We start from the raw sequence: 10,906 nt of genomic DNA, 5'->3' as shown, positions 1-10,906 counted from the left end.
ATTTTAACGAAAGGATGTAACGTCAGTGTCGGAGAACCCTTTCTCATAAAGATTGATCATCACATGCATCTGCCTCTGTCCAATATTGACTTTTCCTTTCTCATAAGTGTGTAGGCCTCCTGCATTTATCAAAACTACTGTTGGTGGTTAACAGTTGGTTGGTTATGCTCTTCGTCTTTGCCTTTTTTTTTTTTTTTTCTCTTCTTTTCTTCCTTTTAAGTACATCATCATGTGTCTGAAAATCAATGTTTTTGACATATTCAGATTAAGCCGGGTCAAGAAGATCATTTCGGGCGGAAACTCTACAATTAAACACTGCTATATTTTCAGGACTACTCGATCATAACTCTGATTAAGCTGGCACAATTTAATAGATCAATAATATAGTAATATTTATTGATAATCTTCCCATATACACTTATTTATAGTTTAAATAAATTTAATAAATTTTAATTTCTTCTACTTCGTTGGCATTATTTTCATAAATATTTTTAAATAAAAATTTTTTGAAATTTTTTTTCTCAAGTTGAGAGTGAGAATAAAAATAAAAAGATTAGAGAGATTGACTCATCGTAGGTTTCATAAGTCAAAAAATAAATAATATTTAATCAAAATTGATAAAAAAAAAGTGTTGGATGGTCTATTTTTTACAATAGAGGCTACCCAATATTTTTTAAAAAATAATTTACGATTAAATTTACACCTTTATATATTGAAGTGGCTTGCCATGCATTATTTATAGGCCCCACATAATGTTTACTGAGTAAAATTAATGGTAAGCTATTGAATACTTTATTTTTATAAGTTGAGAATTTATTTTATATCACTTGATATTATATCAGTGCTTCTAAGAAATAATTTGTAGTGAAATTCACTTCTTTACCCTGATAAAAGTATAGTTTAAATAGAATGATGACGAGGGGCACTTTAGCATATTGAAATGACACTAGATAACATTTTTTTTATTTCGGGTCTTGCCAGTCTAAATAACTTTTAACATGCATAAAACCGTAGATTGCAATTTGCGCATGATTGTCTCCAAGCTTAACCTCGGGAAGCGAATGAATTAATAGGGTTTTGAATAATTATTATTAATTGGACAAGGTCGTGGTTGATTAGCAAGTTGAGACGTGATGGAATTAATAAGACAGCAGCGGACCAAGACTAAGTTCTGAATTTTCACGGCCTGTCTCCTTCTCTAAATATAAAGCAATCGATTTTATCGATTACACCACCCTCCCACACTCTCTTCCTATTTTTATACATAAATTTTTTTTTAATTTTTTTTATTTTTAAATATAAAAAATTATTAATATTTTTTTAATAAATGAATCATTATATCCTTATTAAATTAAAAAAAAGTACTCTCATTAATTTACTTTTAAAAAAATTATTTTTTATTTATAATGATTAGGAGTAAAATTAAAATGTTATTGTACTTTTAATTAGATAATCAATTTTCATTTATTTACGTAATTCGATTAAAAATATCTTATATATAGGAACAGAAGGTAGTTGTTTCCCCTTATTCTATGGCTTGGTATTCTAGAAAAAAATGATGCTAATTACTATCTCCCACTTATATTAATTCAAATCCCATTGTGTATGATCATTGTTCCCAAGGAAGCCATACTTATTTTATATATATATATATATATATAACATTACATCTAAAAATCAAACTCTTCAAAACCATATGTAGCTATTATCTTTAACTATCGAGTGGTTCAGGTGGTTTGGTGTAGATTCCGTTCAAGCAACGGCGGTCTCATGTTGTGATCATTTTGACTCGATTCTTCTTGGACTTATTCAATTTAATACGGTTTTTTTTGAAGTTAGTGATATATCAAACAAACAAAATATATATCAAACTTGAAGTGAGCTTTGTACACATCACATTACATCTTATGGATAATGACACGTAACTCATGAATGAAATCAGATTCTTCCCATTTATCGTTATAAAATATTTTATATTGAGATTGATTATACACAAATTATTATGATCAAGTTTTGCCTTTAAGAATAATTATTTTTAAATATTTTTAATGTAAAAATAATAAGTCTCTACATTATCTTGATTAGTAGCAACAACAGAAGCAACAGTAATAGTAATAGTAGCAATAGTAGTAGTAGTAAGAAAAATATATCTTTTAATTCTTACACTTTGCATGCAATTTGTTTTGGTCCCTACATTTTATTTTCAGTATTCTAAGTCTATATAGTTTTCTCTGTCTGCACTTTAGGTTCTTACACTTTTAGAGGGGTGCTAATGTGGCATCAACAGTATTAATTATGCTAATGTGGATAATAACACCATTAATTATACAATGACATATCAGTTAGTGACTTATGTGTATTTTTTTTGAGAAAAAAAGAAAGAAAAGCTTATGTGTACTTTTTAATAATTATATATATATAAACAGGGTTTAAAATTATGAGAAAATATCACATGTTTTTTTTAGATTTGCTACAATTCTATGCTTCAAGGTGTCTTTTCTGTGATTCCGTGCTCCAAAGTTAGGTTTGAAGTTAAATTTGAAATGATTTATTATTTTTTAATGTATATAAAATATATTATTCAGATTTAAAATTAGGACAAATTTTTTTCACTTTCTGACTATTAAAAAAAATACTCCCTTGGGTCATATTTACAAGATATATTTTAAAAGAAATTTTTGGTCTAAATATAATATACTTTGTAATAATGAAACTACTTTTTTAATTTTATCATTTCTTGATTAACATAAGAGTATTTAATATAGTTTTATAATTATTTAAAGCTAAGGGTAAAAATAAAAATATATATTATTTTTTATGATATAAAAAAATTAAATTTTCTTAAAATACATGAAACGACTGAAAGTGTTTTATAATAAAAACTAGATGAAGTATGCATAAGCTTTTCTTTCCTTTTTTTTTCCTAGAAAAAATACACATCAGCCACTAACTGGCACGCCACCATATAATTAACAGTGTTATTATTCACATCAACATAACTAAAATCGTTAATATCACGTCAGCACCCCTCTAAAAGTGTAAGGACCTGAAGTGCAAAGGAAGAAAATTGTAGGGACTTAAAATACTAAAAATAAAATGTAAGAATTAATACAAAATCACGTGTAAAATGTAGAAAATAAAAATTATGTTTTCCCTCATCATCATCATCATCATCATCATCATCATCATCATCATCATCATCATCATCATCATCATCATCATCATCATCATCATCATCATCATCATCATCATCAATAGTTGTAAAAATTTGGAAGAACCATGGATCCCCCTATAGTCCTTCTTTCTTTAACCATTGATTGCTTTTATATAGTTAGGCTTAGGAATCTTCTATACATAAGCTGACGATCTTAGTAATAATAAAACTATAGTTTAAATAGAATGATGATGAGGGGTACTTTAACAGATTGAAATAACACTAGATAGCATTTTTTTCTTTCAGGTCTAGCTAGTCTAAGCAACTTTTAACATGCATAAAACCGTAGATTGCAATTTGCATATGATTGTCTCAAAACTAAACTTGGGCAAGCTAATGAATTAATGGGGTTGAATAATTATTATCAATTGGATAAGGTCGTGGTTGATTAGCAAGTTGAGATGTGATGGAATTAATAAGACACAGCAACGGACCAAGAAAGTTCTGAATTTTCTTGCACCTGTCTCCTACTCCAATTATGAAGGGATTGATTTTGTCAATTGCACCCTCTCAAATACCACCACCATCCTAAATTATAAAATATTTTTTAAAAAAATCTTATATACTAATAAACTTTATTAAATATAACAAATAGCAACCTTATTTTTTAAAAATAAAAAATAAACTTTTAAAATATCATTCATTTAATATATTAAAAAAAAGAAAAAAATTTAAATCAAGATAAAGAAAAGATAATATTGAAATACTTTTATTTAATAAGATCTTAATCTTTTCAAAATATCTTTTGAAGTACTTGTTTTCTTATTTTATCACTTGATATTCTGAGAAATGTATTATTAATTATTATCCCTCATTTAATCCAATCCAAACCTTGTTATAAAGAATCGGTATTACCAACAAAAACATGCTTATTCATTAGAGATATATATATATATATATATATAATGTAAAGATTACATCTAAAAATCAAACTCTTAAAACCATATATAACTATTATCTTTTAGAATCAAAGTGACAATTGAAATAAATAATAAGCAATATAATATCAATTTGTTCAAGAGTTTTGGTGTAGCTTCCCTTAATTTTGATCATTTTGACTCGAGTCGGGTCATGATTAGTTCAATCTAATAAATTTTTTTGAAGTCGGTGATATCAAAAAATTATTATTATACTAGATGTAAGCTCTGGAGATCATATCACATTAAATCTTATGCATAATTCAGATTATTCTCATTTTAAAAGTTGGAGATTTAAAATATAAAATATTTTTAATGTTTTAAGGTGTAGTTAATATGTTTTCTCCATAATTGTTCATAATAAATAAATTACTTTATATTTATTTTAAAGTGAAGCACACTATTAAATAGTAGTAAATATAAAAAGATAATATTAATTTAAAGATAATTGACTATTTTATTATCCATTAGAGTGGGACGATTCAATTAAAAATGTCTTATATTTTTGAACAAAGAGAGTATATTATATATTTTATATTAATATTACTTATACACAATTTATTATGAGATTTTATGAATCCTTTAAAAAAGCTTAATGTAAAATGTTTAAGAAATAATTATAAGTCTTTAAATTGATTGGTTGACCCAATTATATTATTATTATCTATAGAAGTCTCACTAAACTAAGCAAGGTCAACTTAAGTAACCTATTCTGAATTTCTAATTCAGTGCTAATCAAATTACCATGAATGAACCGCCATCCTACTATTCGAGTCCATGTTTTGGCCGACCCCATGTTCAGTGTCATGATGAGCATCAATCACTACAGTGCAATCCACCGTCTTTTTTTAATATTTCTTAAAAAGCAGAAAGTGGTATTCTACGAATTAAACTGAATAAATTAAGAAAACGTCTTCAAATAATTAGTTAATTAATTAAGAAAATCTAAGTCATGATGACCATCACTCTCTAGATGAATTAGATCATAATTAAGTTCTGCACAAAAATTCAACTGGTTCAATGACACAATGATAAGAGCATCATTCTGGTTTGTATAAATTCGGTTTAATTCAGTTTAATTATGGGAAATTAAAGCTACGTTAGGTGAAGCTGGTTTATAATAAAATCAATTTTAAACTTTTTGTAAGTTTTGGTTTCGTAGTCTTCGTTTGTTTGCACCGAAAACACTTAAGAAAGTCAATGCTGTCACCGAAAACACTTCAACGTTTGCACCAACCCAAAAAAGGTCAACGTTGTAATAAATCGCTTTATGACGCTACCTAATGGAAATGATTAGGGAAAAAAGTTCAAACAGACATCACTACATGACTTTATCTTTACAGATAATTTAGTTTCTACAATTATAGCAGCAATGTCTGAAACCAATCGAGATTTATTCTCATTATGTCCATACATAAGTAAATGTTATAAAGAAAGAAGAATAAGTTTGATCCATAAATAATAGAGTTTAACGATTATTTTAATCAGTATGTTAAGGTTGTATAAATGCTCTTAAAAGAAGGAGTTAGTTTTTTTTATAATGTGAGGAATCAAAGTTTAAATATTTATTGATCAAGAATGGTAACATGATTGTTTCTTTTACAATGATATTAGTGAGACAAAAAAAAACCCCCTTTAACCTTTTAAATTTTTAAAATTTATATAATGCAAATATATAAAACATATATATTTTCTAAATAGTTTCTATTGAATATACATTATATGTATCAGGGGAGGGTGCATTGTTTGCAATGCAAGGTGTGATTGTGGGAGTTGCTGTGAAAAACGATGAAAGAAAAGGCAATGTTGTGTGTGAAAGTGAAACCGGCGCGAGGGAGGGGGGGGTTGGCGGAAAGAGAAGTATGTCTACTTTTTCACATGGCTCTTTTTTTTTTTTTTTTAATAACTATATAGAAATTGGTTTGATAGAAGCAAATTTCATAAAATATGACATAAAAAGAATTTAAAACTTGAAATGTATCAAATTGAGTTGTAATTTATAGTATCATGCATGATAAATATTTTATAAAATGTAGTATCTTGATAAATAAAAATTTTACTTGCAGCATGATGGTCAATTTGCTTATTAAGTGTGTGTGTGTGTTCTCATTTTGATTTTTTATTGGACACTGATTTTTTAAAAAAAAAATGTGAGGTTTTTGAGCACAAGAGGTTAGCTGTCTAGCATATTTGAAAATAAATGTTCAAAGTGTCCGAGTAGCTTGTGCTGTTGTAATTCGATTAAAATCTAATTTGGTTCCCACCAGTGATTAAAATAATTAAAAATTACTTAAATAGTTAAATAATTGCTTTATTGCAAAATGAGAAATGCTAGCTTAATCACGACCGGAGCTTGCATGATTTTTTCCAAGGAACTTCGGGATTTTTTTTTTTTTTTGGGCCAGAGACATCATCACTGAAGACCGACAAAACCGTGTTGCTATGAGTTTGACTTAAATTTCTTATGAAAAAATATATCAACAGGTGTTTATAATTTTACTTAATTTTAAATTAAATTCTTACAATCTATTTTATTTTAATTATGTCTTTATAATTTAGTCTATTACATATTAACCTTTTAAAGTTAAAATTAATAAATTTTATAAAATAAAAATATTCTTGGAGTTTAAAAAAAATTAATTTAATATACTGTTTACATTTTTATTAATTTTTTATAAAAATTTTATATGTATAAAAGTATTTAGAAGACAACTTAATTATATAAATTTGAGTTGTAAAAATTATACAATTAATTTTAAAGTTATATAATCATTTAATAAAAATATAAATTTTCTTAATTTTTTAAAGAAAAAATTAAAGAATTTTAACCTTCAACTATTAAAAATTTTAATTAATTAAACTATAAGGATTTAATTAAATAAAATAAATTATAAGAACTTAATTTAAAATTGAATGAAATTGTGAGGATCTGCAGATATATTTTTTTAATTTTTATTATCATGATTTTTCTTTCACGTGCATTGTCTTAATTACTGATTTTTCGTAAAATACGAGGACAGTAAAAAATTAAAAGATTCCCTCTATATATTTGTGTATATATATAATTATATAAATTTGGCCAACGATTCCCTGTATATTTAAAGACAGATTGTAGAAAGCAGCACATGCAACATGAAACAGCGTTAATTAAGATTTAAGACCTAAAACCAACGAGGGCTTTTCTTTTTAAATTACTGTTATCATACTTTTTATTTAAGTTGTTGAAAAGTATAAGTTAGTAAATTAAATCAGCTCGCTGAAAATATTTTTATACATAATAGGTGAATTACAGGGAAAAAATATATATAACATGAAATATCATTATTAAACAACATCAAAATATATCAATGAAATGTTAAATAATATCATTTTTGACAGAAAAATATGTTTATGTTATAATACTTAAAAACTTGTGATTGAAAATTTGCAAATAATATATATAATTTACAAAACACCATAATATTTTGAAATTTTTCATAGTAACTTTTAGTTGTACCATCAATCCAATTAAAAATAATATATGCACACACAGTTAACATTTTCATTTATTTATATTTTAATAAGGGGTAGATGGACAAAATTATCCTTAAACTTTAAATTCAGATATTATAGACCTTGAACTTATTTATTATTCAAATTATTCTTTTAACTTTTGAAAATGGTATAATCTAACTTTTGCCATTAAACAAAGTTAATTTTAACTATTAGTTAATCAAAAAATAATTTCAAAAATTATAAAAAAATGATCAAAATGTTTTAGTTATTTTCTATAATTTTTTGAGTTCTTATCTGTAAGTTTTGAATTCTTTATTATAATTTTTAATTTTTTTATAATTTTTAATGTCATTTTCTAACTAAATTACAATTAAAGTTAACTTTTGTTAAGGATAGAGGTTAGATTATATCATTTTTAAAAGTTAAAGGATCAATTTGTATAATAAATAAGTTCAGAATCTATGGTACTATTGAAATTAAAGTTCTGAAATAATTTACTTATTTACTCTTTCATAAACCATTGTGGAAAATTAAGAAAAAGTATTATTTGTATGTTTGCATCAAATATATAAATTGAAAATTAGAAGTCACCTAAGGTTAAATCAGATCGGAAGGGAATGATATTGATAGGGTGTAGTTAGATATTGGATGTTCAAATCCTCTTAATGCATGCATAAAAAATAAGATAAACTCAAGGAGAAGATTGATGAAAAAAAATAATAAAAGGCAAAAATAAGGGAGATGGCAAAAAAGACAAAGGAACAATAAAAAATAAAACAAAAAAAATGTCAGTACATTCAAGTTAAAATATTAAATAAAAATTTTCAGGCATAAATTCAACAAATTATTTAGTGGGTCCAAAATCATAAAATTAATGCGTGCTGTAACAAAATGTTAAAATTAATATTAGATGCAACTTACAAACATTTCAAAGGGGGGAGGGGGCGAACATACACCAAAGCTCCCCCAGTTATCAAACCCTTAAAACATTAATTTGCCACTAAAATTCAATTTTGAGCCAAACAAAAAAACTGAGATGGTGTGTAATATATAGCATTTATAGTTTTGTGTCACACTCAAACGAACTTTTAATTTAATTATAATTAAATTAGTTATTCATACTCGTATTTCATACTCTCTCTTAATTCTACCTCGATCCCTCAGGTATAAAAAATTAATTATGCTCTTATCTCACAGTTTCACGATGATTAGCTTTTTTGTGATTGATAAATATTTTTCATTTTAAATTATAAGATACTATAAATAAAATCTTAATATCAATAAATCTCATTAAATACATTTAACAACTTTATTTTTTCAAAACAAAAATATAAACTTTTAAAAATATTCATTATTTAATATATTAAAAGGAGAATAGATAAAAATTAATTATAGAGAGAGAAATAGTAATATTGAAATAAACATATTTAATAAAATTTTAATGTTCTCAAAGTGTCTTATATTTTGAGATGTTAATTTTTTTAAAAGTGTTTTGTAATTTGGGATGAAAGAAGTACATTCAGATAGGCCTTAATTCACCTCATTTATTTAATACACATCCTTTCCATACTATACTCTGATCCTCGATGTAAGAGATAGATAATTGATTTGCTGAGATTAAAAAAAGTTAGTTAAATTAATTATTTATATAAAAACAAAGAAGTGTGCGTCAGCTGGGTTTCTTAAAATACCCTATTTAATTATTTACATTAGAAAAATTACTCTCATCGATGAAAGTCACACTTTAATATGTGCAATCATAGTTTATATATATATATATATATATATTTGTAAAATTTTGGAAATAAAGTGGATTGAGATCTTATATCTAGGATCAAAACAAATTCCTCAACTAGTTTTTATATTTAATTAGGTCGAATGAGAGTAAATTAATATTGTATAGATAAGATTTAAACAGTCCTGACTCTTGATGTTTTATTTTGTTATGAAGATTTTGTTAATGGAGGAATGTTTTTTTTTCAAAGCATAAGCTGCACACGGCAAGCATATATACAGTGAGACGCGATCGTAATCCTCGCGTATGTTCTGCCTAAGATATCTCCTGTGATCTCACGATATTTACAATTAAAATAATAATATCTAAATCCCTACAGTCACGTGCTTTAGTTATGCCGCATATCACGCATGAGCCCACGTGAATAGTTATTACGCACGAGAGTACCATGCATGCACGCTTTCACTCTCCCCTCAAGTTGGAGTGTGAAGGTCCGTAACACCCAATTTGCTAGTCAGATCATGATGGCGTTCCTTGATCAAGGCCTTCGTAAATATGTCAGCCACCTGATGCTTTGTCCAAATCTTTCGTGGGGATATTTCCTTGGACTGTATCCGCTCGCGAACGAAGTAGCAATCCATTTCGACATGCTTAGTTCGCTCATGAAAGACGGGGTTTGCTGCTATATGAAGTGCAGCCTGATTGTCACAATAAAGAGGAGTGGCTTCTGAGCAATGAATACCTAGTTCTTTGAGCAACCATCTCAACCAAACTACTTCACTCACAGTACAAGCCATCGCACGATATTCTGCCTCTGCGGATGATTTAGACACAACACTTTGTCTCTTGGAACGCCATGAGATTGGAGAACCGCCGAGACTAACAAAGTATCCAGTACACGACCTCCTCGTCATTGGGCAGCCTGCCCAATCGGCGTCACAGTATGCAACGAGCCCCAATGAACCAGAGCTTCTCATAATAATTCCTTGTCCTGGAGTCGCTTTTAAGTAGCGGAGGATGCGTTCTGCAGCGTCCATGTGGATCTTACGTGGTGACCCACTAAACTGACTCAATACATTAACAGCATAGGTGATGTCAGGGCGTGTGATGGTGAGGTACTGGAGTCTTCCCAACAAGCGACGATATCGTCCTTCATTAGCAAAAGGGTCTTCATCAGTGGGTTTTAATCTACAACTTTGTTCCATGGGAGTATAGCATGGTCTACACCCCATCATTCCACTATCTTTCAAAATGTCTAGGATGTATTTTCGTTGACTAAGCATGAACCCCTCACTAGATCGGGCAACTTCAATGCCTAAGAAGTACTTTAGCTTCCCAAGGTCTTTGATGCTGAATCGCTGATGGAGGAAAGTCTTTACACTCTGCATGTGAGTCTCATCATTACCTACCAATAAAACATCATCCACATAGATAAGGGCTGCTGTGAACCGCTCCCCCTGTCGATGAAGGAAAAGAGAATGGTCGGCAGAAGAATGTACAAAACCACGTGCAAGAAGGGCATCCGTGAATTTGTGATACCAGTTC

Source organism: Prosopis cineraria, unplaced genomic scaffold (assembly GCF_029017545.1).
Source record: "Prosopis cineraria cultivar Desert tree isolate PC_DT_omini unplaced genomic scaffold, ASM2901754v1 PC2, whole genome shotgun sequence".
Taxonomy (NCBI): Eukaryota; Viridiplantae; Streptophyta; class Magnoliopsida; order Fabales; family Fabaceae; genus Prosopis; species Prosopis cineraria.
This window is presented reverse-complemented; position numbering follows the sequence as displayed.